The 27,373-nt window shown below is 38.0% G+C and overlaps 1 long non-coding RNA gene across 1 annotated transcript; it reads right to left on the bottom strand.

The window, feature by feature from the left end:
- Nucleotides 1-549: 549 nt before the first annotated feature.
- Nucleotides 550-12,260, bottom strand: LOC121028631 (uncharacterized). Its single transcript, XR_005789357.1, has 3 exons — nucleotides 11,713-12,260; nucleotides 10,792-10,859; nucleotides 550-650 (listed from the first exon to the last, which is right to left on the bottom strand). It is a non-coding gene; the product is annotated as an uncharacterized LOC121028631 (long non-coding RNA).
- Between the last annotated feature and the right edge of the window lie 15,113 nt (nucleotides 12,261-27,373).

The raw sequence follows: 27,373 nt of genomic DNA, 5'->3' as shown, positions 1-27,373 counted from the left end.
CTGGAAGCCCAGACCCCTGAATCCCACAGGTGTGTGGGCCACCTCAAGTCAAAGGCTTTCCTTATGCCTTTAACCCTCCCTGTGAACTGCTTTGCATTTTTGTCTTAAACCCTATGTGACATTCAGGCATTCTTACCATTTTTTTTCCCCCACATAAACTTTTTTTTTTTGCCCCTAACAGTGCGGCAAACAACCCTGAAAAGTTTTGGAAGCATCATTTCCATATTGCAAGTCCTCACATTGCATCGGCTAAAATCCAGTCCTTGCTTCTTAGCTAGTCATTGTGATTTAGATCTCTCATGCACACTGCTATTCTTCTAAACAGTGACATGCGGGAGACAGTGTAGGGCAAAGATATCACCAAACACCAGCAAGGTAGAGAGGCTGTTTTTATTGTTTTGATTTCCTTTAGGTTGTGCACTCTGTGATATCCAGCTAGAGGAGCTCTGTGGTTAATATTATATTTGAAATGAAAAAGATTCCAAGTTCTTCAAAATTTGCATTTGCAGAGGCTGTCTTCTTTAATTTTTATATTTTAAAGGCAATCTTCTGACAACTAAGATCATGCTTAAATCGGCTTTGCAAATTCCAGCAAGAAACTGGGTCCACATCACTTGAGACTCTATTCTGTCGGCTTCCCTTGCTTCCCCCTGGTGAAAAAAATAAACCATTCTATTTATTTATTTTTTTTAAGTTTCTGTATTTATTTTGAGAGAGAGGGAGGGAGAGAGAGCTCAAGCAGGAGAGGGGCAGAGAAAGAGGGAGAGAGAGAGACTCCTGAGCCAGCGCAGAGCCCGACACAGGTCTCAAACCCACAAACTGAGATCACGACCTGAGCTGAAACCAAGAGTCAGACGCTTAACTGACTGAGCCCACCCAGGCATCCCAAGATAAACCGTTTTAATATTTTATATAATTAAAAAAAATTAAGTATTCAATATAGAGCTAGCTAGGCTCCCTAGGGATTATGGTATGGAAGGAGAAAGGGAAAAAAGATACAATGCCAAGAACTGAAAGGGGAAAATTCATAAGTTGAATATAACTCTAAAACAATAGAACAAAGCAAAGATAAATGGGCAGGCTGCAATTCTGGTTTGGTTATTTTTTAACTAAGCCTGAATTAATTTGTTCAAAATGACCCCTACAGAGCTATTTTAAGGGCACACAGCTCCCAGTTGCAATAACTCCTTTAAGATAACAATTAAGGACCAAGGCTGAAGCATACAGCTATCTAACAAAGTGCACAGCCCAGAAAGAGAAATGGGCTTTAGTTCTAGTTTATCTGCAGACTCCTGACTTGAAGTCTGTGAAAGTGTCTTCACTTTAGTTTTGCCTTTTGTACAAGTCTCTCTTGTTGAATGGACTCAATTAATCAATCAATCAATAAATAAATAAGGAGTTCTTCTGAACATCCCTTGGAGAGAGGAGAAGAAAGGCCTTGTTCTGTTCCTATCTCCCATCCTAAGCTTCTCTGCCATCTGTAGTTTTTTTCTTCCTGAAGAAGAGTCTTCTCTGACATTCTTGGGAGTTCACAGTGCAAATCTACCCCTTATTGGCTCCGAATATGTGGCAATAAACTTGACTTCTCTAAGCCACATGTATTCAACAAATATTGAGTTACTATATGCCAAGCAATTTTCTAAAGGGTGAGCAAGACAAAGCCCCCACCTACCAAACTCCCATTCTTATGAAAGGAGAAACAATGAGCAGATGGATAAAGAAGCAGTCTTTATAACGTCAAGTGACACCAAAGTAAAACAGGATGATGGGAAGAGAGTGAAGAAGGGAGGCAATTTTAGAGAAAGCCTTCAGGAAAGGGCTCTGTCAGGTGTCAGGTTGGGTCAAAGGCTAAATACATGAAAGGACTGTGTCCTATCTTGGGGAAAGAACATCAGACAGGAACAAGCTTTGAAGTAGGGCAAGGAGCTGTTGTGGCTGCAGAGCGGTCCATGTGAATCAGAGGATGAAGACAGGGAGGGGTGTGGGGCAGCGTATGTGTGCCCCATGGGCCATGGTGGAACTTTAGATTTTATCCAGTGACAGGAAGTAATTGGAGAGTCTTAACAGAGGAGTACTATGTCTGATTTCATGTTATAAAAATGGCTCAGATTGATTTTGTGGAGAATGGACTACATGGGAGTAACCATGGAAGTAGAAAGACCAGAAAGGAAGTTATAGTAATGTCTACAGCAAGGGATGATGGTAGCTCACTCTTCTATAACATGAGGACAATTGTAGCAACAACCACATGGTGCTGTTGGGAGACTGAAATCAGATAATATATGTAAGTGGCTTACCACAGCACCTATTACATAGCAATAACTCGATGTTAGCATCATTGTTGTTATCATCATGATTATTTTGGGGGTGATTCTTCTAACCCAGTTGGTAGCTTCATTTCTAAACTTTGGCACTCCTTTTGCTTAAAGGATTTCAAATACTCCTTTATCCCCTCTAATCATGTCCTCCTGTGTCCTAGAGCAGCCTTGCAAACAAGAGGGTATATGTGTTGGGACAAAGATGTTCAAAATGCTTTATCAAGGCTGTTTTTATTCATTGTGGTTGTCAGTCCTGCCATTTATGATGACAGAGAAGCAGCCTGGGGGGAGAGCTCTGGAACAGTGTTGCTTCCCAGGGGGCATCTGGCAACGTGGAGGCCATATCTGGATGTCATAATGACAGGGGGACAGTGCTGGCACTTGGTGAGGTCCAACAAAGCTAAGTAACAGAACCCTACACAATAAATGATTTCCTACCCAAATGGCCCATGCAGTCCCTCTAGGAAACACCAAGGTGGCAGGAGAGTATCCATGCAAACTGTATGCAGCCCAGCTCCAGGAAGATTGTGCAAAGGCAGGGGAGAGGGGCCTGAGGATGCTGGGTAGAGGACAGAGTATTGCGCTGAGGAGCCAATTCCGGTTTCAACCTGAACAATTCAAGTCTTGTGAATTGAAATTTTTCATTCATTGTTGGACCTCAGCTTCCTTATCCATAAAGTTGGAGAATTCCTTGGAACGTTAAGGAAATTCAATAAGATTACGCCTATGTTAAGCATTTATTAAATTGTAAACCATCATGAGGCTCAACAACCTGTCTCTCTGCACGCATAAGCTGTTAATGAGATAGAAAATACAGTCTCTGCCCTAGATAATTTATAATTCAATCATCATTGATGAAGAGCTGTAAGCTTCCATTAGAGAAGAAAGTAGGAAATGTGTTTTCAAAATCACAGGCCTGGTTTTCACAAGCGAAACATTTTATATTTAATTAAACTTTGCAAATGCCAATGCTTTTGTCCCCCCATTTAAGCTTATTTACTTATTTAAGCTTATTTACTGTTACTTACAAGTAACACTGTTTATAACACCTACCTTCTTTTAAAAATGGGAAAGGAAACGACCCACTGGCACAAATTAAGCTTTTTTCCTGCTTTGTTTTTGTTTTAACTATGACTGTCTCCTATACGACAAAATAATCTCATTGGAAAAAATTCTGATCCACTAGGATAAATTTGGTCTTTTATCAAAATTTATTTTTATAGTCAGAAAATAGCTGTTTATATGCATCCATTCATTGTTCACTCACTCATTAATAGATTATAATTATTGTCTGCCATAGGCCAGTTTTGTGCGCACTTTGTTCCAAAAAAAATTTTTTTTTAATGTTTATTTATTTTTGAGAGAGACACAGAATGCGAGTGGGGAAGGAACAGAGAGGGAGACACAGAATCCGAAGCAGGCTTCAGGCTCCAAGATGTCAGCACAGAGCCCAACGTGGGCTCGGGCTCGAACTCAGGAGTTGTGAGATCATGATCTGAGCCGAAGTCAGACGCTCAACCAACTGAGCCACCCAGGCGCCCCTGGGCACACTTTGTTCTAAATGTCACTCCTAACCCAAACAAACAACACTGGGAACAGGAAGTATAGTGCCAACAAATACTAAAAGCAAGAGTTTGTATAGTACTTTGAAGAGGATAGCTTTCCTTAGTAAAACAATTATTAATAACAAAAATTAACAAAAAAAGAATTGTGTTAAAATGTACTGAGATTAAACATTTGGCAAATCAGGTATATTATATAAGATTAATCACTGTGGCAGGTGCTGACTCTTGTTTATCCTATATTCACTCCCCTTCGTTCCTGCTAGAAAACACCAGTTTATTCAGGTAGCAGGTAGAGACCCCTCGATTTCAGTGTAGATGGATTGCCCTTCCATTTCCAGAATATGAATTTTAATTTGTCTAATCTAGTCACTACCCATGGACAATGATTGCTTATAAATGGGCAGAGATGAGGGGCGCCTGGGTGGCGCAGTGGGTTAAGCATCCGACTTCAGCCAGGTCACGATCTCGCGGTCGTGAGTTCGAGCCCCGCGTCAGGCCCTGGGCTGATGGCTCGGAGCCTGGAGCCTGTTTCCGATTCTGTGTCTCCCTCTCTCTCTGCCCCTCCCCCGTTCATGCTCTGTCTCTCTCTGTCCCAAAAATAAATAAAAAACGTTGAAAAAAAATTAAAAAAAAATAAATGGGCAGAGATGAAAACCAGTTTTAGTCAATGAGATATAAATAGACATCTGAGGTGGGTTTCCAGGATAGCTTTTGATCCACTGTATTAAAACAAACTTTGATTAGGGATGTATATTTTAATTCCAAGACCAACGACTAAAAATAGTAATAACATAAAGGAGTACAGCCTAAATGCAAGCAGATAAATTAAAATGGAATACTAAGAAAAATTTTTAAAAAGCAAAAATCTGAGAACAGAAGAACAAAAAAACAGGCTACAAATGATGAGATGACAAAATGATAGATCTAACTTTAACCATGTCAATAATTACATCAGGTTTATGATCTAAACACATCATATAAAAGGTAAAGATTGGCAGAGTGAATAAAAAAGCAAGACTCAACTATATGCTCCCTACAAAAGGCACACTTTAAACAAAAAGCTATAAAGAGGTTTAAAAGAAAATAGAATTTTTAGGGGCACTTGGGTGACTCAGTTTGTTTAGCATCCACCTTCAGCTCAGGTCATGATCTCACAGTTCGTGAGTTCAAGCCCCACATCGGGCTCTGTGCTGACAGCTCAGAGCCTGGAGCCTGCTTCGGATTCTGTGTCTCCCTCTCTCTCTGCCCCTCCCCTGGTCATGCTCTGTCTCTCTCTGTCTCAAAAACAAATAAAAACATTTAAAAAAAAGAGAAAATAGAATTTTTTAAAAATGTGAATGAATTCTAAAATAATGTTTAAGCAACCCAGGCTAAATAAAAAAAATAAATATAAATAAAAACAGAAGAAACAGATAGAAAACAAATAGAATGGCAGACTTAAGCCACAACATATCAATAATTACAGTAAATGTAAATGGTGTAACACATACCAATTAGAAGACAAAGATTGGGGGGCAACTGGGTGGCTCAGTCAGTTAAGTGTCCAACTTTGCATCAGGTCATGATCTCATGGTTTGTGGGTTCAAGCTCCACATTGGGCTCTGTGCTAACAGCTCAGAGCCTGGAGCATGCTTTGGATTCTGTGTCTCCCTTGCTCTCTGCCCTTCCCCTGCTCATGCTCTGTCTTTCTCTCCCTCCCTCTCTCTCTCTCTCTCTCTAAGATAAATAAACATTAAAAGAAGAAGAAGAAGAAGAAGAAGAAGAAGAAGAAGAAGAAGAAGAAGAAGAAGACAAAGATTGGCAGAGTGAATTAAAAAACATGATCCATCTATATGCTGTCTACAGTGGGTGCAGAGCATTGGATAAAGGCCAGAAATGCTGTTAAACACCCTACAATGTACAGGATAGCTCTTACCTCTCCCACAAAGAATTACTGGAGCCAAAATTCAATAGAGCTGAGGTTGAGAAGCTCTGAGCTGCAGTAATCAAGACAGTTTGTTATTGGCAAAGATCTAGTCATATAGACCAATGCAACAGAATACAGTCCATAAAGAGAATAATACATATATGGTCAGCTGTGTTTTTAAGTGCCAAAGTAAGTCAATGGGAAAAGGAAAATCTTGGGATTCCTGGGTGGCTCCTTTGGGTGAGCATCCGAGTCTTGATTTCGGCTCAGGTCATGATCACAGGGTCATGGGATCAAGACCCACATCCGGCTCCACACTCAGCGTGGAGACCGCTTAAGATTCTCTGTCTCTCTCTTCCTCTGCTCCTCTTCCCCACTTGCACTCTCTCTCTCTCATTCAAATTAAAAAAAAAAAAAAAGGAAAGGAAAGAAAAATCTTTTCAACAAATGGTGCTGTAATAGTTGTGTATCTATATGGGGAGAAATAAACATGGACCTTTTCTTCAAATCACACACAAAATTAAGTCAAACTTAAATGTGAAACCTAAATCTATAAAACTTCTGGAAGGAAACAAAGGAGTAAATCTTTTTTACCTAAGGATAAACAGTGTTTCTTAGATAGGAATACTAAAACATGGATCATAAAGGGAAAAAGTAATAAATTGTACTTCAACAACCAAAGAAGATATATCAATGGCCATTAAGCACATAAAAAGATGCTCAATATCATTAGTCATTAGGGAAATGCAAATCAAAACCATAGTAAGATACCACTTCATATATACTAGCATGGCTAGAATTTTACAAAAACAGACAATAACAAGTGTTGTTAAGAAGGTGAAGTAATTGCAACTCTTCTAACTACTGGAGGGTGTGTAAAATGGTGCATTCATTGTAGAAGAGCTTGTTGATTTCTCAAAAGGTTAATCATAAAGTTACCATACAACCCAGCAACAGCACTCAGCTATGGCCTAAATGTTTGTGTATCGCCCCTCCCCCCCCCCACCATCCCCAATTCATATGTTGGAATCTTAACGCCTGATGTGATGGTATTAGGAGGTGGGACCTTTGGAAGGTGGTTAGGTCATAAAGGTGAAGCCCTCAGGAATAGTATTAGTGTTCTTATAAAAGAAGTGCCACAGAATTCCCCATCCCCTTCCACCATGGGAAGACACAATGAGAAGTCTGCAACCCTGAAGAAGTCCCTCGCCTAACATGCTGGCATCCTGATCTCAGACGTCCAGCCACCAGGACTATGAGAAAAAAATTTCTATTGTTTATCTCAATCAGTGGTATTTTGTTATAGCAGCCCCAACAGACTAAGACACACTCCTAGGCATATACCCAAGAGAAATGAAAACATATATCCACATCATAGCTTGTATACAAATATCCATATCAGCTTTATGTGTAATATCCAAAAACTAGAAACAACCCAAATGTCCACTGACAGCTGAATGGATAAACAAATTGTGATATATCCATACACTGGAATACGATTTAGTTATCTTACCTACAGAAAGGATAAACTATGATTCCCACCATAAAATAGATGAATCCCAAAACAATTATGCTGAATGAAAGATGCCAGGAAAAGTATGTATTTTATGATTCCATTTATATAATTCTAGAAAATAGAAACTTATCTTTAGTGACAGAAAGTAGATCAGTGATTGATTCTTGATGCAATTGGACAAAGGGATATATTTTTTTAAGATTTTTTTTTTTAATTTTTAAGTAACCTCTACATCCAACATGGAGTTTGAATTTACAACCCCAAGATTAAGAGTCGCATGCTCTACTGACTGAGCCAGCCAGACACCCCAGAAGGAATACATTTAAAAAGGCACAAGAAAACTCATCTAGTTTTCCTTTGAGGAAAAAAAAAAGTGTAGCAGCAATATTTAAGCTTTTGTAGAAATTAAATAATGTGAATGCAAAGGAATTGATTAAAATAAAATGTGATTTGGCTAAGGCTCCTTTTTAAAAAAAATTTTTAAGTTTATTTATTTATTTTGAGAGAGAAAGAAAGCAAACTAGGGAAGGGCAGAGAGAGAGGGAGAGAGAGAATCCCAAGCAGGTTTTGCACTGTGAGCACAGAACCCGATGTGGGGCTCAAACTCATGAACTGTGAGATCATGATCTGAGCCGAAATCAGAAGTTGAACACTTAACCAACTGAGCCACCCAGGCGCACCTGGCTAAGCTTCCTTTCAAAAAAAGATAAATATTTCACACCCCTATGTGTATTGCAGCATTATTTACAATAGCCAAGATGAAACAACCTATGGGTCCATCAATAGATAAATGGATAAAGAAGATGTAATGTATATATACAGTGGAATATTACTCAGCCATAAAAAGGCTAAGATCTGGCCATTTGGAACATGGATGGACCTAGAGACTATTATGCTAAGTGAAATAAACCAGACAGAGCAAGGTAAATACCATATGATTTCATTATATGCAGAAGCTAAAAAAACAAAAACAGCAGAAACAGACCTGTAAATACAGAAAACAAACTGATGGTTGCCAGAGGGGAGGAGGTGGAAGGATGGGCAAAATGGGTGAAGGGGAGTGTGAGATACAGGCTTCCAGTAATGTAATAAGTCAGAGGGATAAATGGTACAATGTAGGGAATATAGTCAACGGTATTGTAATAGCATTGTATGGCAACGGATGGTAGCTACACTTGTGATGAACATAGCATAATGTATAGACTTGTTGGTTTACTATGTTAAACACCTGTAACTAATGTGACCTTGTGTATCAACTTCATGTGTATCATACTTCCATGAAAAAAAGATAAATATCTAGATTCAAAAGGAATCCAGTAAATCTGATGCTTTCAAAGGGCATCTTAAAACCCAAAATACGTACAGGAAGTAAAAACTAGGATGATCTAAATTGAAGATGAAGAAAATTGAATTTTTTTGATACAAGAAAAGTAGGGATTACTATCATGATAGTGAATAGGGTAGATTTCTTACCAAAAGAATTATGAAGTAAACAAGCTCCTTATATAATTATATAAGGTATATTAAAAAGAGTTGAGGGAGGGAGGCAGAAAAGAGAGGCAAACCAAGAAACAGACTCTTAATTATAGAGAACAAACTGATGGTTACTGGAGGGGAGGTGGAGGGGGGGTGGGTTAAATAGGTGATAGGGATTAAGGAGGGCACTTGTGATGAGCACTGGGTATTGTATGGAAGTGATGAGTCACTAAATTCCACACCTGAAACTAATATTACACTATATGTTAACTAGAATTTAAATAAAAACTGGAAAAAATAAAATAAAAAGAGAAAACCTAACAATACTGATATTATATATCTCAAACAATATAGTAACAAAATACCTAAACTAGAAAGTGCCTGAAGTGCAAAAAGAAATAGGAATAAAAATATACTTAAAAAACTCAATACTCCATTATGAGGAAAAATATGACAAGACAAAACACATAGACAAATGTTTTCTTAAAAACAGAAAGTTGAATAAAATAATACATTAGGTAGCAATAGTCCAATTCATTTTTAAAAACCTTAATGATAAGGCAAGAAAACATATTTTTTCCAAGCTATTGTAGGCTTTTCCACAAAAAGTAACCATATTTGGGAAACAATGATATAACTAGGAAATGCACAAAGGCAGAAATCTGCAAACCACATACTCAAATCACAACAAAATGATACACAACAACAGTAGAACTTAAAAGTGTTCAAATAGAAGGGGTGCCTGGCTGGCTTAGTTGGCGGAGCATGTGACTCTTGATCTTGGGGTTGTGAGTTCAAGCCCCATACTGGGTATGGAGATTACTTAAAAATAAAATCTTCTTAAAAAGTGTCCAAATAGAAGTATATTTCTATATGCTTTCCTAATGTTTAGCTAAATTACAGAATAACAGGATATACAAATGCATTATGTCAAAATTTATGGACTATTGCAAAAGCAGAACATTATGGAAAATTGTATTGCTCTAGAGGTTTCCAGAGCTAAGAAACAAAAAGAAACATCAACTGGGTTTCTACTTTAGTTTGAAACAAAACAAAACTAAACTAAACTAAATAGCAAGCCAAGAGAAAGTAGGAAAAGGGAAATAATAAAACTAAGAATAAACATATTTTGAGGAGAGATAAAATTAACAACACCAATAGCTGATTCTGCCAAAAATTTTAATACAAACCCTATTAACTCAAATAATGAAAAAAGAAAAAGAAAATCTAATCAGTGAAACTAACTTCTGCATTATTAAATATTTGTTGAAGAACAAATTAATGAGAGAAAACAGACAGCAAATACAAAAGAGTTAAAATAGGAGAAATATAATTTAAATGGGCAATATACATAAAGTGAACATAAATAATAATCGTTGATTCTAGGAATCAACATTTCTCAATCAATAAACTTCTTCTCATAAGAATTTAATAATATCATTAAAGAAAATTTGCCAAAAAGGAAAAATTACCGTAATCTCCTAAATCTTTGTATAATTCTTTCTAACCTTTTCCAAAATGAAGATATATTTTTTACACAGCATTATGTATTCTGCCTTTTCATATAGGATACCAAATATGTTTAATTTCTACATGTTATTTGATAAAAATGAAATACATAAGTTATGAAAGTCTCCTTTAACCTGATTATTTCACCATCTAATAGAAGGGATTTACTTACAAGAAAACGCAAAACTCTAATAGAGGGAGGGCAGATAAATTTATGAAGACGTATGACTTTTTCCTATCTAAGAAGTCTAAGTAGAATATTAACATGTTAGATTAAATTTAAGATAGATTAAATTAAATACCAGTTATAGTCTCCAGCCCATTCTCTTGACAAATTAATAGTGAAATTTATCTAGAAAGAATAGTGAACAAGACTATCATATGGTGCCATTATTTGATGATGATGATGATTAATAATCATAGTAGTAGTGGTAATAGCAATATTATCATCATAATCTTAAGGCTGGCATCCTTTTTTTCCAGAAAGACATTGGTACTCACTGACTCAGATCAGTTAATGTTTCCATCTCCACAGTCTCCTTAGTAAGGAAGAGAAAATTCGCATACCACTGAAAACAAAGAGGAAGTGTAGGGCAGAAATAATTCAAGAAGAGGGATAAGAAATTTTTTAATACATCAAAATTTGATGTACTAACTCTGAAAATAATTCCAAGTAGTCTAGCATTAAACATTGAACATTATTTTTAAATCTAGAAGGGAAAATGGACTGATGTATTTATTTACGCTATGGAAGAACATGACAAAATGGGAGTCCATTTTCAGATATACCTAAAATATATAACTTTTGTAAAAATATAGAATATTAAAAGAAAGTCAGTCAAAGAGAGAAATGTGTAATAAACTATTGATAAAGGTTTACTATCCAAATTATTGAGCAAAAATCTCAAATGTATAAGATCAGTACGTTACTCTACCTGATTTACAGTCAACATGGACAAACCATTTACACATGCAGACTTGCAGACATCAGCTTACCAAAATGAAAAATGCAGTCTTGCTGGGTTTCTTTAATAAGGAAATGGACATTTTAGGGCACAATTACATATCTATTAAATATTAAAAGTAAATTAAAGCTTAAGATTGGAAGCACTTGTTGATAAAAGGGGGGTTGGAGGGCAGAGGAGGAATGCATAGTTGCTAACACATAGATGTAATGGATAATTTGCAGCAATGCAATTTTTTTAGTTTTCATAAAATCTACCCTAGCAATAAACCATAAAAGAGCTAATATCCTTAAGCTGGTGATTCCATTTAGGGGACTATGCAGGTAATCATTTGAACTAGTGTATTCACAAAGTATTGATATAACCCCGGACAAGTCATTTAACTCTCAGTGTTCACTATACATGATGCATTGGTCTAAAGCGATGTTTCTCAACGTTTAGTCTGCAAGTCAATTACCTGGCCAAGGCTGGTCCAAGCTCCCACCAAAGAACAAGGGTGTCTAAGAAAAGTGAGGAAACTTCCCTCATCTTACTCGCTTTAGTAGGTAAGACATGCCTGGGTTTGTAAAAAATAAACTCTTATTATGATGAAATAAAGGTAAAATGTAACAAAAGAGTATCACCACCTGGTGACATCTAGGCAGAGACTGAGGCTAGTTCATTACCTTAGTCTCTCCAGGTGACCTCAATACAGAAACCCTCCACCCTTCTGTCTAAATCCTTGAATCTAGGTCTGTTAGGAGAGTTAACTGAAAACACTTACTGAGGGCTTTCTAGGTGTCAGATACTCCATTGAAACAAATACTTTCCTGAGGCTTGTCTAAACAAATCATCATGAGGAAGTAATTGTGTGCATAAAATATTTTGAAGGAGAGATAGGTAGAATGAGAGTGGCATGCTTATGAAAATGGAGATTGCTGTGTTCCATCCCCAACCCCTCTCACCTGCTGAACCAGAATCTCTGTGGATGAAGCTGGGAAATCTGCCCAGAAGATTCTTACACAGGCAGTTCAAGGGCCAGCTTTAAAATAAAAAATTGGACTTAAAGGAGCTTTAAGACCTTTCTTGCTCCCAAATTTTCTGAGTCTAAAATTTTGTTTTTAACAATTTATAACAATTTATAACTTAGAAATAGCTTAAGATGAGGGATGCCCAGGTGGCACAGTTGGTTGAGCTTCCAACTCTTGATTTCAGCTCAGGTCATGATCCCAGGGTTGTGGGATCAAGTCCTACATAATGCTCCATGGTGAGCATGGAGACTGCTTAAGATTCTCTTTCACTCTCTCTCCTTCTCTCTCCCTCTGCCCCTCTCCCCTGCTTACACTCAATCTCAAGTAAAAAAATAAGGGGCACCTGGGTGGCTCAGTCAGTTAAGTGTCCGACTCTTGATCTCAGCTCAGGTCATGATCTCACATTTCATGAGTTCGAGCCCCACATCAAGCTCAGGACAGTGTGGGTCCTGCTTGGGATTTTCTCTTCCCCTCTCTCTCTGTTCCTCCCCTGCTTGTACTCTCGCTCTCAAAATAAATAAATACACTTTTAAAAATTAAATAAATAAATAAAATAAATAGCTTAAGATGAAAAATGAGGAAATGAGTAAGACGTATTTCTGTACAACGGAGTAGCACAAAGATCCATTTGACACATTTTTTTTGGAGGATTTGGTGCTTTTCATTTTATCACATAACAAAAGCTTTGATGCCCATTGCTGTAGCTCTTTGATGTTTATTTCTGAGAGAGAGAGAAAGAGAGAACGTGAGCAGGGGAGAGGCAGGGAGAGAGGGGAACACAGAATCCAGGGCAGGCACCAGGCTCTGAGCTGTCAGTACTGAGCCTGGCACAGGGCTCGAACCCATGAACCACGAGATCATGACCTGAGCCAAAGTGAGACACTTAACCGACTGAGCCACCCAGGCACCCCTTTAAGTTTATTTTTTTATTTTGAGACAGAGCGAGAGAGAGAAAGAGAGAGAACCAGCAGGGAGGGGCAGAGAGAGGGGAATAGAGGATCCGAAGTGGGCTCTATCTGACAGCAGAGATCCCAATGTGGGGCTCAAACTCACCAACCACGAGATCATGACCTGAGCTGACGTCAGACACTTAGATCGAGCCACATAGGTGCCCCATTGCTGTAACTTTTTGCTATAAATTCCCTTTATGCTCAATTTAGGCAGCTTTCCTTGTTTAGATATTCTGTAAAACACATACCCCAATCCTCTAGCACAGAGATACAACTTGGCTCTTCTTTTGCTTGTGATTTTGGTTTTATTATATCTCTATTGTGGTCTTCCTGACACTATATTGAGGGAAGTAATGATAAAAAAAGCTGATTAATTCCATGCATGTCTTTCGTCTATGTCATGTGTTAATGGCTTTTATCCCTTCTTCATTTGTCACCTCATCAGTAATTCTCTAACCTGCCACTAGCCACCTTTACACTCGTGAATACACAACCCACTCCCACCAGCATGGAAATCTTCATACTTTGTGTAGTAAAGAATTAACTTTGCCCAGAAAAAGGTCTGGCCTTTGCCCTGAGCTCCTGGAAGGTGATCTCTAATCCCTTGAAATGCCCTGCCTAATAAGCATCTTTGTCTACCTGGGTGCCTTGGACCACACTGGATAGTCTCAGAATGTGATTAAGAGTGGAGGCTTCAGCCCCACTGACTTCCAGAGGGACTGTGTGCATGTCCAAGGAAGTGCCCTCCAAAGACTGATACCACACAGTGAGAGAAAACAGACCTTACTAAAACAAGCTAGTTAATTCTCATACACACACCAATCTCTACCACCACCACCAAAAATAAATAAGAACAAAAATAGGCCCCAGAGGGAGGGGAGGGAAATCAGAATCCATAACCACAAAATATTACCCAAAATGTCCAGTTTTCAAAAAACACATTGAGACATGCAAAGAAAGAGGAAAGTACAGACTACACATGGGAACAAAAGAAACTGACCAAGAGGGATGAGATGTCAGATTAACAGACAAATACTTCAAAGTACCTCTTATAAATATATTCCAAGGACTCAAGGAAATGATGTATAAAGAAGTAAAGGGGGCGCCTGGGTGGCGCAGTTGGTTAAGCGTCCGACTTCAGCCAGGTCACGATCTCGCTGTCCGTGAGTTCGAGCCCCGCGTCAGGCTCTGGGCTGATGGCTCAGAGCCTGGAGCCTGTTTCCGATTCTGTGTCTCCCTCTCTCTCTGCCCCTCCCCCGTTCATGCTCTGTCTCTCTCTGTCCGAAAAGTAAATAAAAAACGTTGAAAAAAAAATTAAAGAAGTAAAGGAATTTATGATGACAATATCCCATCAAATATAGAATATCAATAAAGAGACAGAAATTATGAAAAAAAACAGAAATTTTGGAATTAAAAAGTGGAATAACTGAAATGAAGAGTCATTAGAGGGTCACCTGGGTGGCTCAGTCAGTTAAGCGTACGGACTCTTGATTTTGGCTCAGGCCATGATTTCATGGTTCGTGAGACTGAGACCTGAGTCCGGCTCTGCACTGACAGTGCGGAGCCTGCTTGGGATTCTCTCCCTCCCTTTCTCTCTGCCCCTCCCCAGCTCACACATGCATGGGTACTCTCTCTTTCTCTCAAAATTAATAATTTTTTTTAAAAAAGAGCCATTAGAGAAACTCAGTGATAGATTTGAATCGGCAAAACAAAGAAACAGTACACTTGAAGATAGATTGATAGAGATTGTACAATCAGAGGAACAGAGAGAAAAATAGCATGAAAAAAAGAGTCTCAGAATAAGTATGAGACACCTTTAAGTACACTTTCAAGTAATGAGAGTACTAAGGAGAGAAATAAGTAAAAGGAGAAAAAAATCGAAGAAATAATGGCTAAAATGTACTAAATATGTTGAAAAAATATTAATCTACATATCCAAAACTCAATAAACTCCAAGTAGGATAAATACAGAGATATAATCTGGTATACACATATTCTTGCCTTCTTTGTCCGAGATTAATTGACCATATAATTATGGGTTTATTTCTGGGATTTCTATTCAGTTCCAATGATCTATATGTCTATTTGATGTCAGTACTATACTGTTTTGATTACTATCACTTTGCAGTATAACTTGAAATCTGGCATTGTGTACTTCCAACTTTATTTTTCTTTTTCAAGGTCACTCTGGCTATTCAGGGTCTTTTGTAGTTCCATACAAATTTTAGGATTATTTGTCTAGTTTTGTGAAAAAATGCTATTGGTATTTTGTTAGGGATTGTATTACATCTGTAGATTGCTTGGGCAGCATGGACATTTTAACAATATTTGTTCTCCCGATCTAAGAGCGTAGGGTATCTTTCCATTTCTTTGTGCTGTCTTCAATTTCTTTCATCAGTGTTTTATTGTTTTCAGAGTGCAGGTCTTTTACCTCCTTGGTTAAGTTTATTCCTAGGTATTTTATTATTTTTGGTGCAATTGTAAATGGGATTGTTTTCTTCATTTCTCTTTCTGCTGCTTCATTATTAATGTATAGAAATGCAACAGAGTTCTGTACGTTGATTCTGTATCCTGCAACCTTACTGAATTCATTTGTCACTTGTAGTAGTTTTTCGGTGGAGTCTTTAGGGTTTTCTGTATATAGAATCGTGTCATCTGCAAATAGTGAAAGTTGTACTTCTTCCTTACCACTTTAGGTGCTTTTATTTCTTTTTGTTTTCTGATTGCTGTAGCTAAAATTTCCAGTACTATGTTGAATAAAAGTGGTGAGAATGGACTTCCTTCTCTTGTTTCTGACCTCAGGGGAAAAGTTCTCAGTTTTTCCCCATTGCCTGTGATGTTTGCTGTGGGTAATCTAATAGCTATGTTCTGGTTAAGGAGGTTATAAAGAAGGCATTACACTGCTTTCTGGCCCTGCTGAAAGTATCTAGTTAATGCGTATTTAAGGGTTGGGTCCTGCCTGTGCTCAAAAATTCCTTAGACCATCCTATCTATGGAATATCTTATCTTGTTCACCCTACTTTCGGCATCTGCTCTTTTGTACTCTTGGGAATGCCTTGTTTTTTGCATGCTTTCTATAGTTCTTACTGGCACGGACATATTGCACAATGTTTTCCCTATAATGTATGACTAATAAATACAAGAGCTTGAATGCAGCTCAGAGAGTCTTCCCTTAGCCTCCCTCTCACCTCTCTTGACTTGCATGGAGTCTTGAGTAATCCTTTCTGCCATCCTTGGCTTTGCTGGACAATGTTGAAAGCTGAACCCACAATTGGTGACCCCAATGTGATAAGTCAAACCCACAGTTGGGGACCCTGACATGGTCCTACAGTTCGCTGTGGGCTTTCCATATAAGGCCTTTATTGTGTTGAAATATGTTCCTTGTAAACCTAGTTTGTTGAGGGTTTCATCATGAATGGATGTTGTACTTTCTCAAATGCTTTTTATGCATCTATCCAAGTGATCATATGATTTTTATCCTTTCTCTTATTACTGTGATGTATCACATTGACTTGCAAATCTTGAACCACACTTGCAAACCAGGAATAAATCCTACTTGATCATGGTGAGTGATTTTTTAAATGTATTGTTGGATTCAGTTTGCTAATATTTTGTTGAGGATTTTTGCATCTATGTTCATCGGAGATATTGGCCTGTAGTTCTCCTTTTTTGTGATGTTTTTATCTGGTTTTGGTATCAGTGTAATGTTGGCCTCAATGTAATGCTGGCCTCATAAAATGAATTTGGAAGTTTTCCTACTTCTATTTTTTGGAAAATTTTAACAATAGGTATTAACTCTTTAAATATTTGGTAGAATTCCCCTGTGAAGCCATCTAGTCCAGGACTTTTGTTTGTTGGGAGTTTTGGGGGGTTTTTTAAGTTTTTTAAAAAATTTATTTTATTTTGAGAAAGAATGAGAGAGAACAAGTGGAGGAGGGGCAGAGAGAGAGGGGGACAGAGGATCCAAAGTGGGCCCTGTGCTGACAGCTGAGAGCCTGATGCATGACTTGAACTCAAGAACCATAAGATCATGACCTGAGCTGAAGTCAGACACTTAACAGACTGAGCCACCCAGGCACCCTAGTTCGTTGGGAGTTTTTTGATTACTGACTCAATTTCAGTGCTGGTAATTAGTGTGTTCAAATTTTCTGTTTCTTCCTGCTTCGGTTTTGGTAGGTTATATGGAATTTATCTAGGAATTTATCCATTTCTTCTAGATTGCCCAATTTGCTAGCATATCATTTTTCATAATATTCTCTAATAACCTTTTGTATTTCTGTGGTGTTGGTTGTTATTTCTCCTCTTTCATTTGTGATTTTGTTTGAGTGTTCTCTCTCTCTGTCTCTCTCTCTCTCCCTCTCTCCCTTTTTTAATGAGTCTGGCTGCAGGTTTATGAATTTTGTTGAGGTTTTCAAAGAATCAGTCCCTGGTTTCACTGATCTGTTCTATTGTTTTTTAGTTTCCATATCATTTATTTCTGCTCTAATCTTTATTTCCTTCCTTCTGCTGGTTTGGGGTTTTGTTTGTTGTTCTTTTTCTAGCTCCTTTAGGTGTAAGGTTAGGTTGTTTGAGAATTTTCTTGCTTCTTGAGGTAAGCCTGTATTACTATAAGCTTTCCTGTATTACTATAAGTAATAAGCCTGTATTACTATAGAACCACTTTTGCTGCATCGCAAAGATTTTGGACACTTGTGTTTTCATTTCCATTGGTCTCCATGTATTTTTCTATTTCTTCTTTTATTTCTTGGTCGACCCATTTATTTAGTAGCATTTTATTTAACCTCCACGTGTTTGTGTTCTTTCCAGGTTTTTTTCTTTTTTTTTTTTTTATTGTTATTTTTGGGACAGAGAGAGACAGAGCATGAACGGGGGAGGGGCAGAGAGAGAGAGGGAGACACAGAATCGGAAACAGGCTCCAGGCTCTGAGCCATCAGCGGAGAGCCTGCCGCGGGGCTCGAACTCACGGACAGCGAGATCATGACCTGGCTGAAGTCGGCCGCTTAACCGACTGCGCCACCCAGGCGCCCCTCCAGGTTTTTTTCTTGTGGTAGATTTCAAGTTCATAGCGTGGTCAGAAAAGATGGATGGTATGATTTCAATCTTTTTGAACCGTTGAGACTTGTTTTATGACCTAATATGTGATCTATTCTGGAGAATGTCCCATGTGCACTTGAAAATAATGTTTATTCTTCTGTTTTAGGATAGAATGTTCTGAATATATTTGTTGAATCCATCTGCTCTAGTGTGTCATTCAAAGTCACTGTTTCCTTATTGATTTTCTGTTTAGATTATTTGTCCACTAGTGTAAGTAGGATGTTACAGTCCCCTACTATTATTGTATTACTATTGATTATGTTTGCTATTAACTGTTTTATGTATTTGGGTACTTTCATGTCGGGGACATAAATATTTAAAATTGTTATATTTTCTTATTCATGTGTCCCCTTTGTTATAATAATATAATTATATATAGTCCTTCTTTGTCTCTTGTTACAGTCTTTGTTTAAAAGTATTGCTACCCTGGCTTTCTTTTCACATTCATTTGCATGACAAATGTTTCCCCTCACTTTCAACCTGCATGTGTCTTTAGGTCTGAAGTGAGTCTCTTGTAGGCAGCATATAGATGGCTCTTCTTTTTTTTTTTTTTAATCCACGCCATCACCCTCTATCTTTTGATTGGAGAATTTAGTCCATTTACATTCAAAGCAATTATTGATATGTATTTATTGACATTTTTATTTGTTTTGTGTTTGTTTTTGTGGATCTTATCTGTTCTTTTCTTCCCTTGCCCTCTTCTCTCACTGTAAATTGGCATTCTTTAGTGATATACTCGGATTCCTTCCTCTTTATTTTTTGCATATCTGTTACTGGTTTTTGTGGTTAACATTAGGTTTGTATATAGCATCTTCTGAATATAGCAGTCTATATTAAGTTGATAGTCACTTAGTTTAGAACCCATTCTTGACTCCTGTCTTCCCCATGTTTTAGGTACATGGTGTCCTGCTCTTTGTCCTTTTATTTTGTGAGTCCCTTGACGGAGTTTTACAGATATACTTATTTTTACTGCTCTTGTGCTTCCTACTTTTTGTACTTTTACTTACGGTCTTTCCTTTCCACTCAAAGAGTCCTCTTTAACATTTCTTGTAGGGCTGATTTAGTGGTCACGAATGCCTTTAAATTTTGTTTGGGAAACTCCTTATCTTTATTATAGCCTTTATCTTTATGATAGCCTTGCTGAATAGAGTATTCTTGGCTGTGGATTTTATTCCTTTTAGCACTTTGAATGTATCATCCATTACCTTCTCGCCTGCAAAGTTTGTTGAAAAATCCACTGATAGCCTTATAGGATTTCCCTTGTATGTAACAGTCTACTTTTCTCTTGCTTTTAAAAATCTCTCTTAATCACCACTTTTTGCCATTGAAATTATTATATGTCTTGGTGTGGACCTCCTTGGGTTGATATTGTTAGGGATCTCTGTGCCTCCTGTATCTGAATTTCTGTTTCCTTCCCCAGATTTGAGAAGTTTTCAGGTATTTTTTCAAATAAATTTTCTGTCCCCTTTCCCTCTCTTCTTCTTCTGAGATCCCTATAACGTGAAAGTTATTTTGCTTGGTGGAGTCCCTGAGTTCCCTAAGTCTGTTCTCATTTTACGTATTTTTTTTTTCTCTCACCTGCTCAACTTGATCACTTTCCATTGCTCTGTCCTCCAGATCACTGATTTATTCTTCTGCCTTCTCTAATCCACTATTTATTCCATCTAGTGTATTTTTATTTTCAATTATTGTGTCTTCATCTCTGATTCTTTTTTATCTCTCTGTTAATGGTCTCACTGTTGTCCTCCACTCTTTTCTCAAGTCCAGTGAGTATCTTTATGATTAGTTTAAATTCTCTATTAGATAGGTATTTCTGGTGTGGTTTTGTCCTATTCTTTCATTTTGGAAATATTCCTCTGTCTCCTCTAACTTTCTATACCTTTTTGTCTAACTCTCCATCTTTTTCTGTGTGTTTGGAGAGCCAGGTGCATCTCCTGCTCTTGAAATTAGTGGGCAGGGCACATTTTTAAAAAGGTGCATGCTGCTTCTCTTCCACAGGAGACATGCAGCCTTTGCCTAGATTGGAGCCAGCTGGGACTGATCTGCCAATGCACATGCAGGCAGGGTGCTCAGTTTTGACAAGATGAGGGCTGGTCTTCCATGGGAGGTGACTGGTGGTCACCACCAGGACCAAGACCCTGCAAAGTATCCAGTCAGGAGATGTAGTGTTGGCAAAGTTTGTGCTTGTCTTCTAGGGGAGGGGATGCACAGTGCAGCAACTGAGGTAAGTCCTGCAGGAAGGGCAGGACACAGTGTAAGCAAATTAGGTAATGAATGCCGGCACAGATTGGTTCCCACAGGTGGCCGTGTGTGTACAGTGGTGGTAGGGGAGGGAAATCGTGCCTGCCAGCAACTTTGTTCCTAAAGGAGTCTCCCAGAGATCTCTGTCCCTCTGGGACACACTCTGAGGGGAGTAACTAACTCCCTCTCCTATGCCCCAGGCATTTTTTCAAACTGCTGTTTCTCTGGTCTTTTTCTACGTGCTGTTTGTTGTGCAGTCTCTTTAAGGGTGGGGACTTTCCTATCACCTTCCAGGCACTCCCAGGACCTAGCTAGCTGATTCTTAAAGTTCAGGCTTTAAGTCCGCTGGTTGTAGAAACTCACAAAATTCAGCCCCTCTGGTTTTCAGAGCCAAATGTTATGGTGATTTGTCTTCCCCACATGGGCTCCCCAGTGTGAGGGTCTGTTTCTCTCCCCTCTCAGCAATTTTGGCTATTTAGCTCCTGACCACATCTCCACCCCTCTTACTCTCTTTGATGCAGCCTCTTCTCTACATTTAGTTGTGGAATTTGTTCTGCCAGTTCCGGGTGTCTTCTGGATTATTTACACTGATGTGATTGTTGTCTAGTTATATCTGTGAGACAAGGTAGCTTAGGGTCCTCTGGAAGTCAAATTTCTGTTGTTTTAAGCCACATTTTTGGTACTTTGTTATAGCAGCTCTAGGAAATTAATACACCAACCCTGAATTACTAGGGCAAATTCTTGTTGATCTTCTGCCTCATCATTATATCCATTGTTGAAAGTGGGCTACTGAATACACCTGAAACTAATATAACATCGTACGTTAATTATACTTGAATTAATTTTTTTTAACGTTTATTTATTTTTTGGGGACAGAGAGAGACAGAGCATGAACGGGGGAGGGGCAGAGAGAGAGGGAGACACAGAATCAGAAACAGGCTCCAGGCTCTGAGCCATCAGCCCAGAGCCCGACGCGGGGCTCAAACTCACGGACCGCGAGATCGTGACCTGGCTGAAGTCGGACGCTTAACCGACTGCGCCACCCAGGCGCCCCAATTATACTTGAATTAAAATAAATAAGAAAGCGGGGGTATTGAAGGCACAAACTCTTATTGAATTTCTATTTCTCCCTTCAATTCTGCCAGTTTTTACCTCATAGATTTTGGGGGTTTGTTTTTAGTGAATGTGTTTATAATTGTTACATCTTCATGATGGATTGACACTTTTGTCATTATAAAATGCCTTCTTTGTATCTTGTAACATTTTGTTGTTTTAACATCTAATGGTTTGATATTAGTGTAACCATTATGGCTTTCTTATGGTTGCTGTTTGCATGATATATCTTTTTTAGATCATTTTATTTTGAAATTGTTGTGCTTTTGAATCTAAAGCATATCTTCTGTAGTCATCATATGGTTTTATTTAATCCAGTTTAACAATCTGTCTCTTTTGTTTAGAATGGGTTGTTTAATCCATTCTCCAATCTGTTTACACATATATATTGAGTTCTTTTTTTTTAAGTTTTTTTTTAATGTTTGTTTATGTTTGAGAGAGAAAAAGAGAGAGCCCGGGAGGGGGGTGTGGGGGGTGCAGAGAAAGGCATAGAATCTGAAGCAGGCTCCAGGCTCTGAGCTGACAGCACAGAGCCTGATGCGGGGCTTGAACTTATGAACTGCAAGATCATGACCTGAGCTGAAGTCAGACGCTTAACTGACTGAGCCACCCAGGTGTCCCAAAACATGTATATTGAGTTCTTAATTTTAGGCTTTGCATTTTTCAATTGTACAATTTCAAATCAATTTTTTTAAAAAAAGATTCTGGTTCTCATGAAATTCTCCATCTTGACTCATTAATCAAAGCTACTTCTAAGTCTGCCTCTGATAACACTAATAACTGGATCATCTGTGGATCTGGTTTTATTGCCTATTTTTCCTCATGGCTCTGCTCTTTGGTATTCTTTGTAATTTTTTACTTAATATTAGGTATTGTATATGATATACTGTACAGTCTCTGGATGTTACCTTCCTACAGAGGGGGATAACTCTATTCCCTGGTAGGAAGACAGTGTAGGCAAATCACATTAATCCAATCTATAATTCAGTGAATGTGAAACTAGATTGCAATGTTATAAGGTTTAATTTACTTTACTTGGATTCTTTCCTGTTCCTAAGGTGTAATTCTCAGAGTTCTTATATGAGATTCTGGAGTAGACACCAGTGCCTCTCTTGATGGGTTCTAGAATGTAATTTTTGCTTCATCAATACCATGATGCAATATACATTTTAAAAAATCTTTGTTTTGTCCTTCAGGTTTCTGCCTTTTTGTTTTTTTAAAAATCCTTCTGCTCTGGCCAATCCAAGAATTCAGCAAATACTCAAGGGGGGAAATCAGCAGAGTGTGAGACTCACTTCTCTGAACCTTCCTGCTTTATGAGGATTTTAGGTCTCCCAAGTGCTGGTTGGCTCAATTATCCTAAAGTTTTTATCTCTTCACTCTTGTGGTGTTGCAATAGTTTGTTTGCTTCTCTGATTCTTAGCACTTTCTTCCTTCTACCCAGATTTGTATCAAAAACTGGCAATTCTATAAAAGAAGACATAGCTGAAGAATGTTTACTCACTTCTCTGCTGTGTTGTAAATCTCCAGGACAACCCACAGGTTCAGTGATCCAGAGGGACTCACAGGACTCAGCATATGGTCCTATTCATGGCTATGCTTTATTATAGCAGAGACATACAAAGCAAAATCAGCAAAGGGGAAAAGTGCATGGGGTAAAGTCCAGAGGAAACCAGCCATAAGCTTCTAAGAATCCTTTCCCTGTGGAATCACACAGGATGTGGAATTGTGATAACATATGTGAATTGTTGTCTGCCGTGAACACTCGTTAGACTTGTTGCCCAGGGTTTGTATTGGAAGTTGGTCATAGGTACCTTCTGCCTAGCACGTATCATAATTACAGACTCCCAGAAGGAAAGTAGGTGTTCAGCATAAGCCATGTTGTTTGTGTAAATAGCTTACACTTAGTAAGCTACCTTCTCAGTTAAAGAATGGTAGGAATATTCCCATATTCCAAATTCGCAGATGCTAGCCAAAGACCAACCTCACAAGCAGGGCTTTCTAAGGATAGTGTCTTGGGCCTGCTGTGTTAATTCTTTTCTGCATACCTTCTCTCTGAGCTTTTTGTTCTTAGAGTCTTGTTTGCCTAAAAGTTCTTTGATGGCTTCAAACACTGGTTTAAAATAATTTTATCCCATGTCACTTGTTATCATTGAATGTTGCTGTGCTGTACAAGTGTCTGGTTATTTTTTCTTCTCTGTTGGACATTTAATTTGAAAACTTACAGAACTTGAGGCTTAAGATGATGGTTTCTTTGTTTGTTTGTTTTTTCCTCCCACCAGGGAGTATTTATTTGTTTATTACTGGGCACCTAGGGGATTACTTTAATTCAATTTTGGGAGCTGTTATGATTTGAGGTTTCACTGAATTCCCTTTGTATGTGTGTAGGGGGGTTAGTGTAACTTCAATTCACTTTTACTTCTCTGATGGAGCTTTATGGGGTCTAGAACCCAAGCATGGGAGTTTTCTAAGCTCTCTCTCATAACTTGGTAGGCACTATCCAAATTTTGTCTTCCTAGCTCCCAAAGGTAGTAAAACCACTATTTATCCGCCTCTAGAATCAGCGAATATTTCCACGTAAGAAATGGCCCTAACGATGGGCTTGCCTTTCTAGATTTTTATATTTTAAAAAGATTTTTTCCAGATTATCTAGTTGTCCGTACAAATTTTGATGTTAACTACATGGTTTGCCATTCCTGGAAGTGGAATTCCCCCTCTACCTTATTTCTTATGTAATAAGCTCCTTAGATGCAACATTTTGAGGAAAATCATGAAGGTGAATAGGGTGCTTAGCACTGCACACAGATATACAACATACAGGTAAGGCAAATCCAAATCCAGATTCACACTGCCCATTTTATGAGGAAAAATAGCAACCTCTCCATGAGAAAAGAGGTTTAATTAAAATCAATCTGGTACTAACCAACTATTTGGTCACCCTAGGGCATGATGTCTAAGGGTTGGTCCCTCCTGCTTTCAGACTAGGCTTTTAGCAGTAGCAGCCATCAGAGTAGCCTTGATGAAAGGAGAGCCGTATTGTTGAAGTCCATGTATAGCCCCAATCTTTCCAGGATAGCCACGTTGTTCATAAGCTGATTGAACAAAACAAAAAAACTGTCAACATCTTCAGAATCAACTTGACCATCTGCTTATGAAGCATCTCCTTCACAATAAGGCCTTTGCTTAGTATTTATGTGGGAAATGATTATTCTTACCATTTTGAGAAGTCCAACCATACATTTACATTTACAATTAGTCCAACTATGCCCTAATTTTATCACTCATCTTCCAAGGTTACTACCATGGAATTTACCACCTGGTCAACATGAGTCATAAAATGGTGTAGACCTAGAAATCTCACCTTCTGTGCAAAGCAGACAACAAAAAATACTGCCCACATTTATTCTCACTGCAAGGAGTTCCTTTTCTTACTGTCCTCCACACCATCATTGACTGACGTTGAAGTACCACTGTCTATTTCTACCTAGTACTAGCATACTGCGCAGTACCACTTGTATAACCAGACTCAATTTTTTCCTCCTTGGTGAACTGGGAAATATAGTGTTCTCTTGCATTATAAGTGTATAGTTCATGGGTTTACTTGCTTGCTCTTTTTTTTTTCTCCTTTCAAGCATCCTGCCTCATTAAATTCAACTTGATGGATGTAAATGGATATTGAAACAAGATTCTACACTAGAGTAGAATTGGGACAGAAGAGGAAGTGGTGACATGTTGTTCCTTAGGGTTATATTTTACGAGATTTGGAGAAGAAAATGTTAGTAAAAATTATAGTGTGGGGGCAAGATAGAAGTAGAAGCATCTCAGCTAAATGAAAAGAGTAAAAGTTTTAAGATAAATGAACTACAAGCCTTCATGAGGCAGTAGTGGACCTGGGATACAAAGTTAAATATACTTGTAGCTTCTATAAAAGGAAGCAAGTGAAATAAGAAGTGAGGATTTATAGTGTTGAAGTTAGGTCTTCCCTACTTTATTTTCTGAAAAGTATAGACATCACTCATGTATAACATAGATACATAGATACCATATATACATGAGATTCCTCATAAAATGGGCCATGTGAATCTGGATTTAGATTTGCCTTACCTGTCTGTATGTTGTATATCTGTGTGCACCCTATTCACCTTCATGATGAAAAGAAAAGAATCTGATAGAAGAAAAAAATAAATTTCAAATGCTAGACCAGAAATATCTTCATGCTATTCATTACTTTAAGTAAAAAACCCATGATGTAATGTATCATAATTTGCTTCCCAAAGAACTTTTATGCAGATACACTTTAAAAAGCCAAAGCAGTCAAGTTTTATAACTTTCACCTTTATCTCTGTGTGGATGTATGAAACAAAGGAGTTTTACATACTTCTCTTGAATCGAAGAAAAGTAACACACATCTCTTATTTGCCACCCATTTACTGGATTGGATTCACATAGTATATAGTAAAACAAATCTTCATTTACTATCATATAATAGGTTTATACTAAACTAACACACAGGGCAATGGCCTAGTGTGGAAGAGTGTGAAGAGATAATTCTTGTGATGATGATTATGTTGGAGCACACACCAACTATGAACCAAGTGTGATATAGGAGTCAAGAAGCTTCAGAAGAAATCTTTGATATCTTCAGTAGAGCCATAAGAAGTCACTAAGGGACATTATGAATATGCTGTTTATAATATTGAATTACAATTTGAATAGGGAGAGATTAACAGATCTGAAACCATCAGTGTCAATGTGACCCAGATAAGACTTTTTAGCCCACCTATGTCAACAGGACTTAGTTGTTTATTCCAGGAAACCTTTGCCTAGGAAAGACAGGATTGTAAACTAGGCAAACAAAAAACAAACAGAAGCAGTCCCTAATTTTTTGTTTGTATAAGGAAATTCCTATAGGATGGAGACAATAATTTGCTTATCTGGACAAACAGCTGGCTTATCAAACAACAGTTTATCAAGACTTTTCAAGGCTCTTGCTTGCTGTGTCCACCAATCCTAAACCATTTCATTAACTTTGCCAAATCCAATCAGTTTTCTCTCTTGACAGACATGCCTCAAACCATTTGAGCACAGATCCCCAAGTTCTATCTTTTACCTAATTTTCTGGCTCTGAAGCACAGCTATGCACATCAAGGCAGTGCACTCTCTTACTGCAGTCAGTTTTCATACTTAGTTTTACTTAATTAGCAAGATCTCTTCAAGAAGTTTGTCCTTTCTCAACAACCTAAATGTCCATTGGTGGATGAATGGATGAAGAAAATGTATACAGCTAACTCTTGAACAATGCAGGGGTTAGGAGTGCTGACCTTCCCCATGCAGTCGAAAATCCACATATCACTTTTGAATTCCCCCAAATTTACTAATAGACTACTGTTGACCACAAATCTTACCAATGACATAAACAGGCAATTAACACATATTTTTTGTATATGTATTATGTACTGTATTCTTAAAATAAAGCAAGCTAGAAAAAAGAAAATGTTATTAAGGAAATCATAGGAAAGAAAGAATGTGTTTATTGAAAAAATTTGCATATAGTAGATCCATGCAGTTCAAATCTGTGTTATTCAAGGGTCAACTGAATAACACACACACACACACACACACACACACACACACACACACAATGGAATATTATTCAGCCATAAAAAAAGGACATTTTGCTATTTGCAACAACATGGATGGGCCCTGAGGA

Source organism: Herpailurus yagouaroundi, unplaced genomic scaffold (assembly GCF_014898765.1).
Source record: "Herpailurus yagouaroundi ecotype Mexico unplaced genomic scaffold, PumYag 100, whole genome shotgun sequence".
Taxonomy (NCBI): Eukaryota; Metazoa; Chordata; class Mammalia; order Carnivora; family Felidae; genus Herpailurus; species Herpailurus yagouaroundi.
The sequence above is the reverse complement of the archived record's forward strand: the minus strand, read 5'-3'. Positions and strand labels throughout refer to the sequence as shown.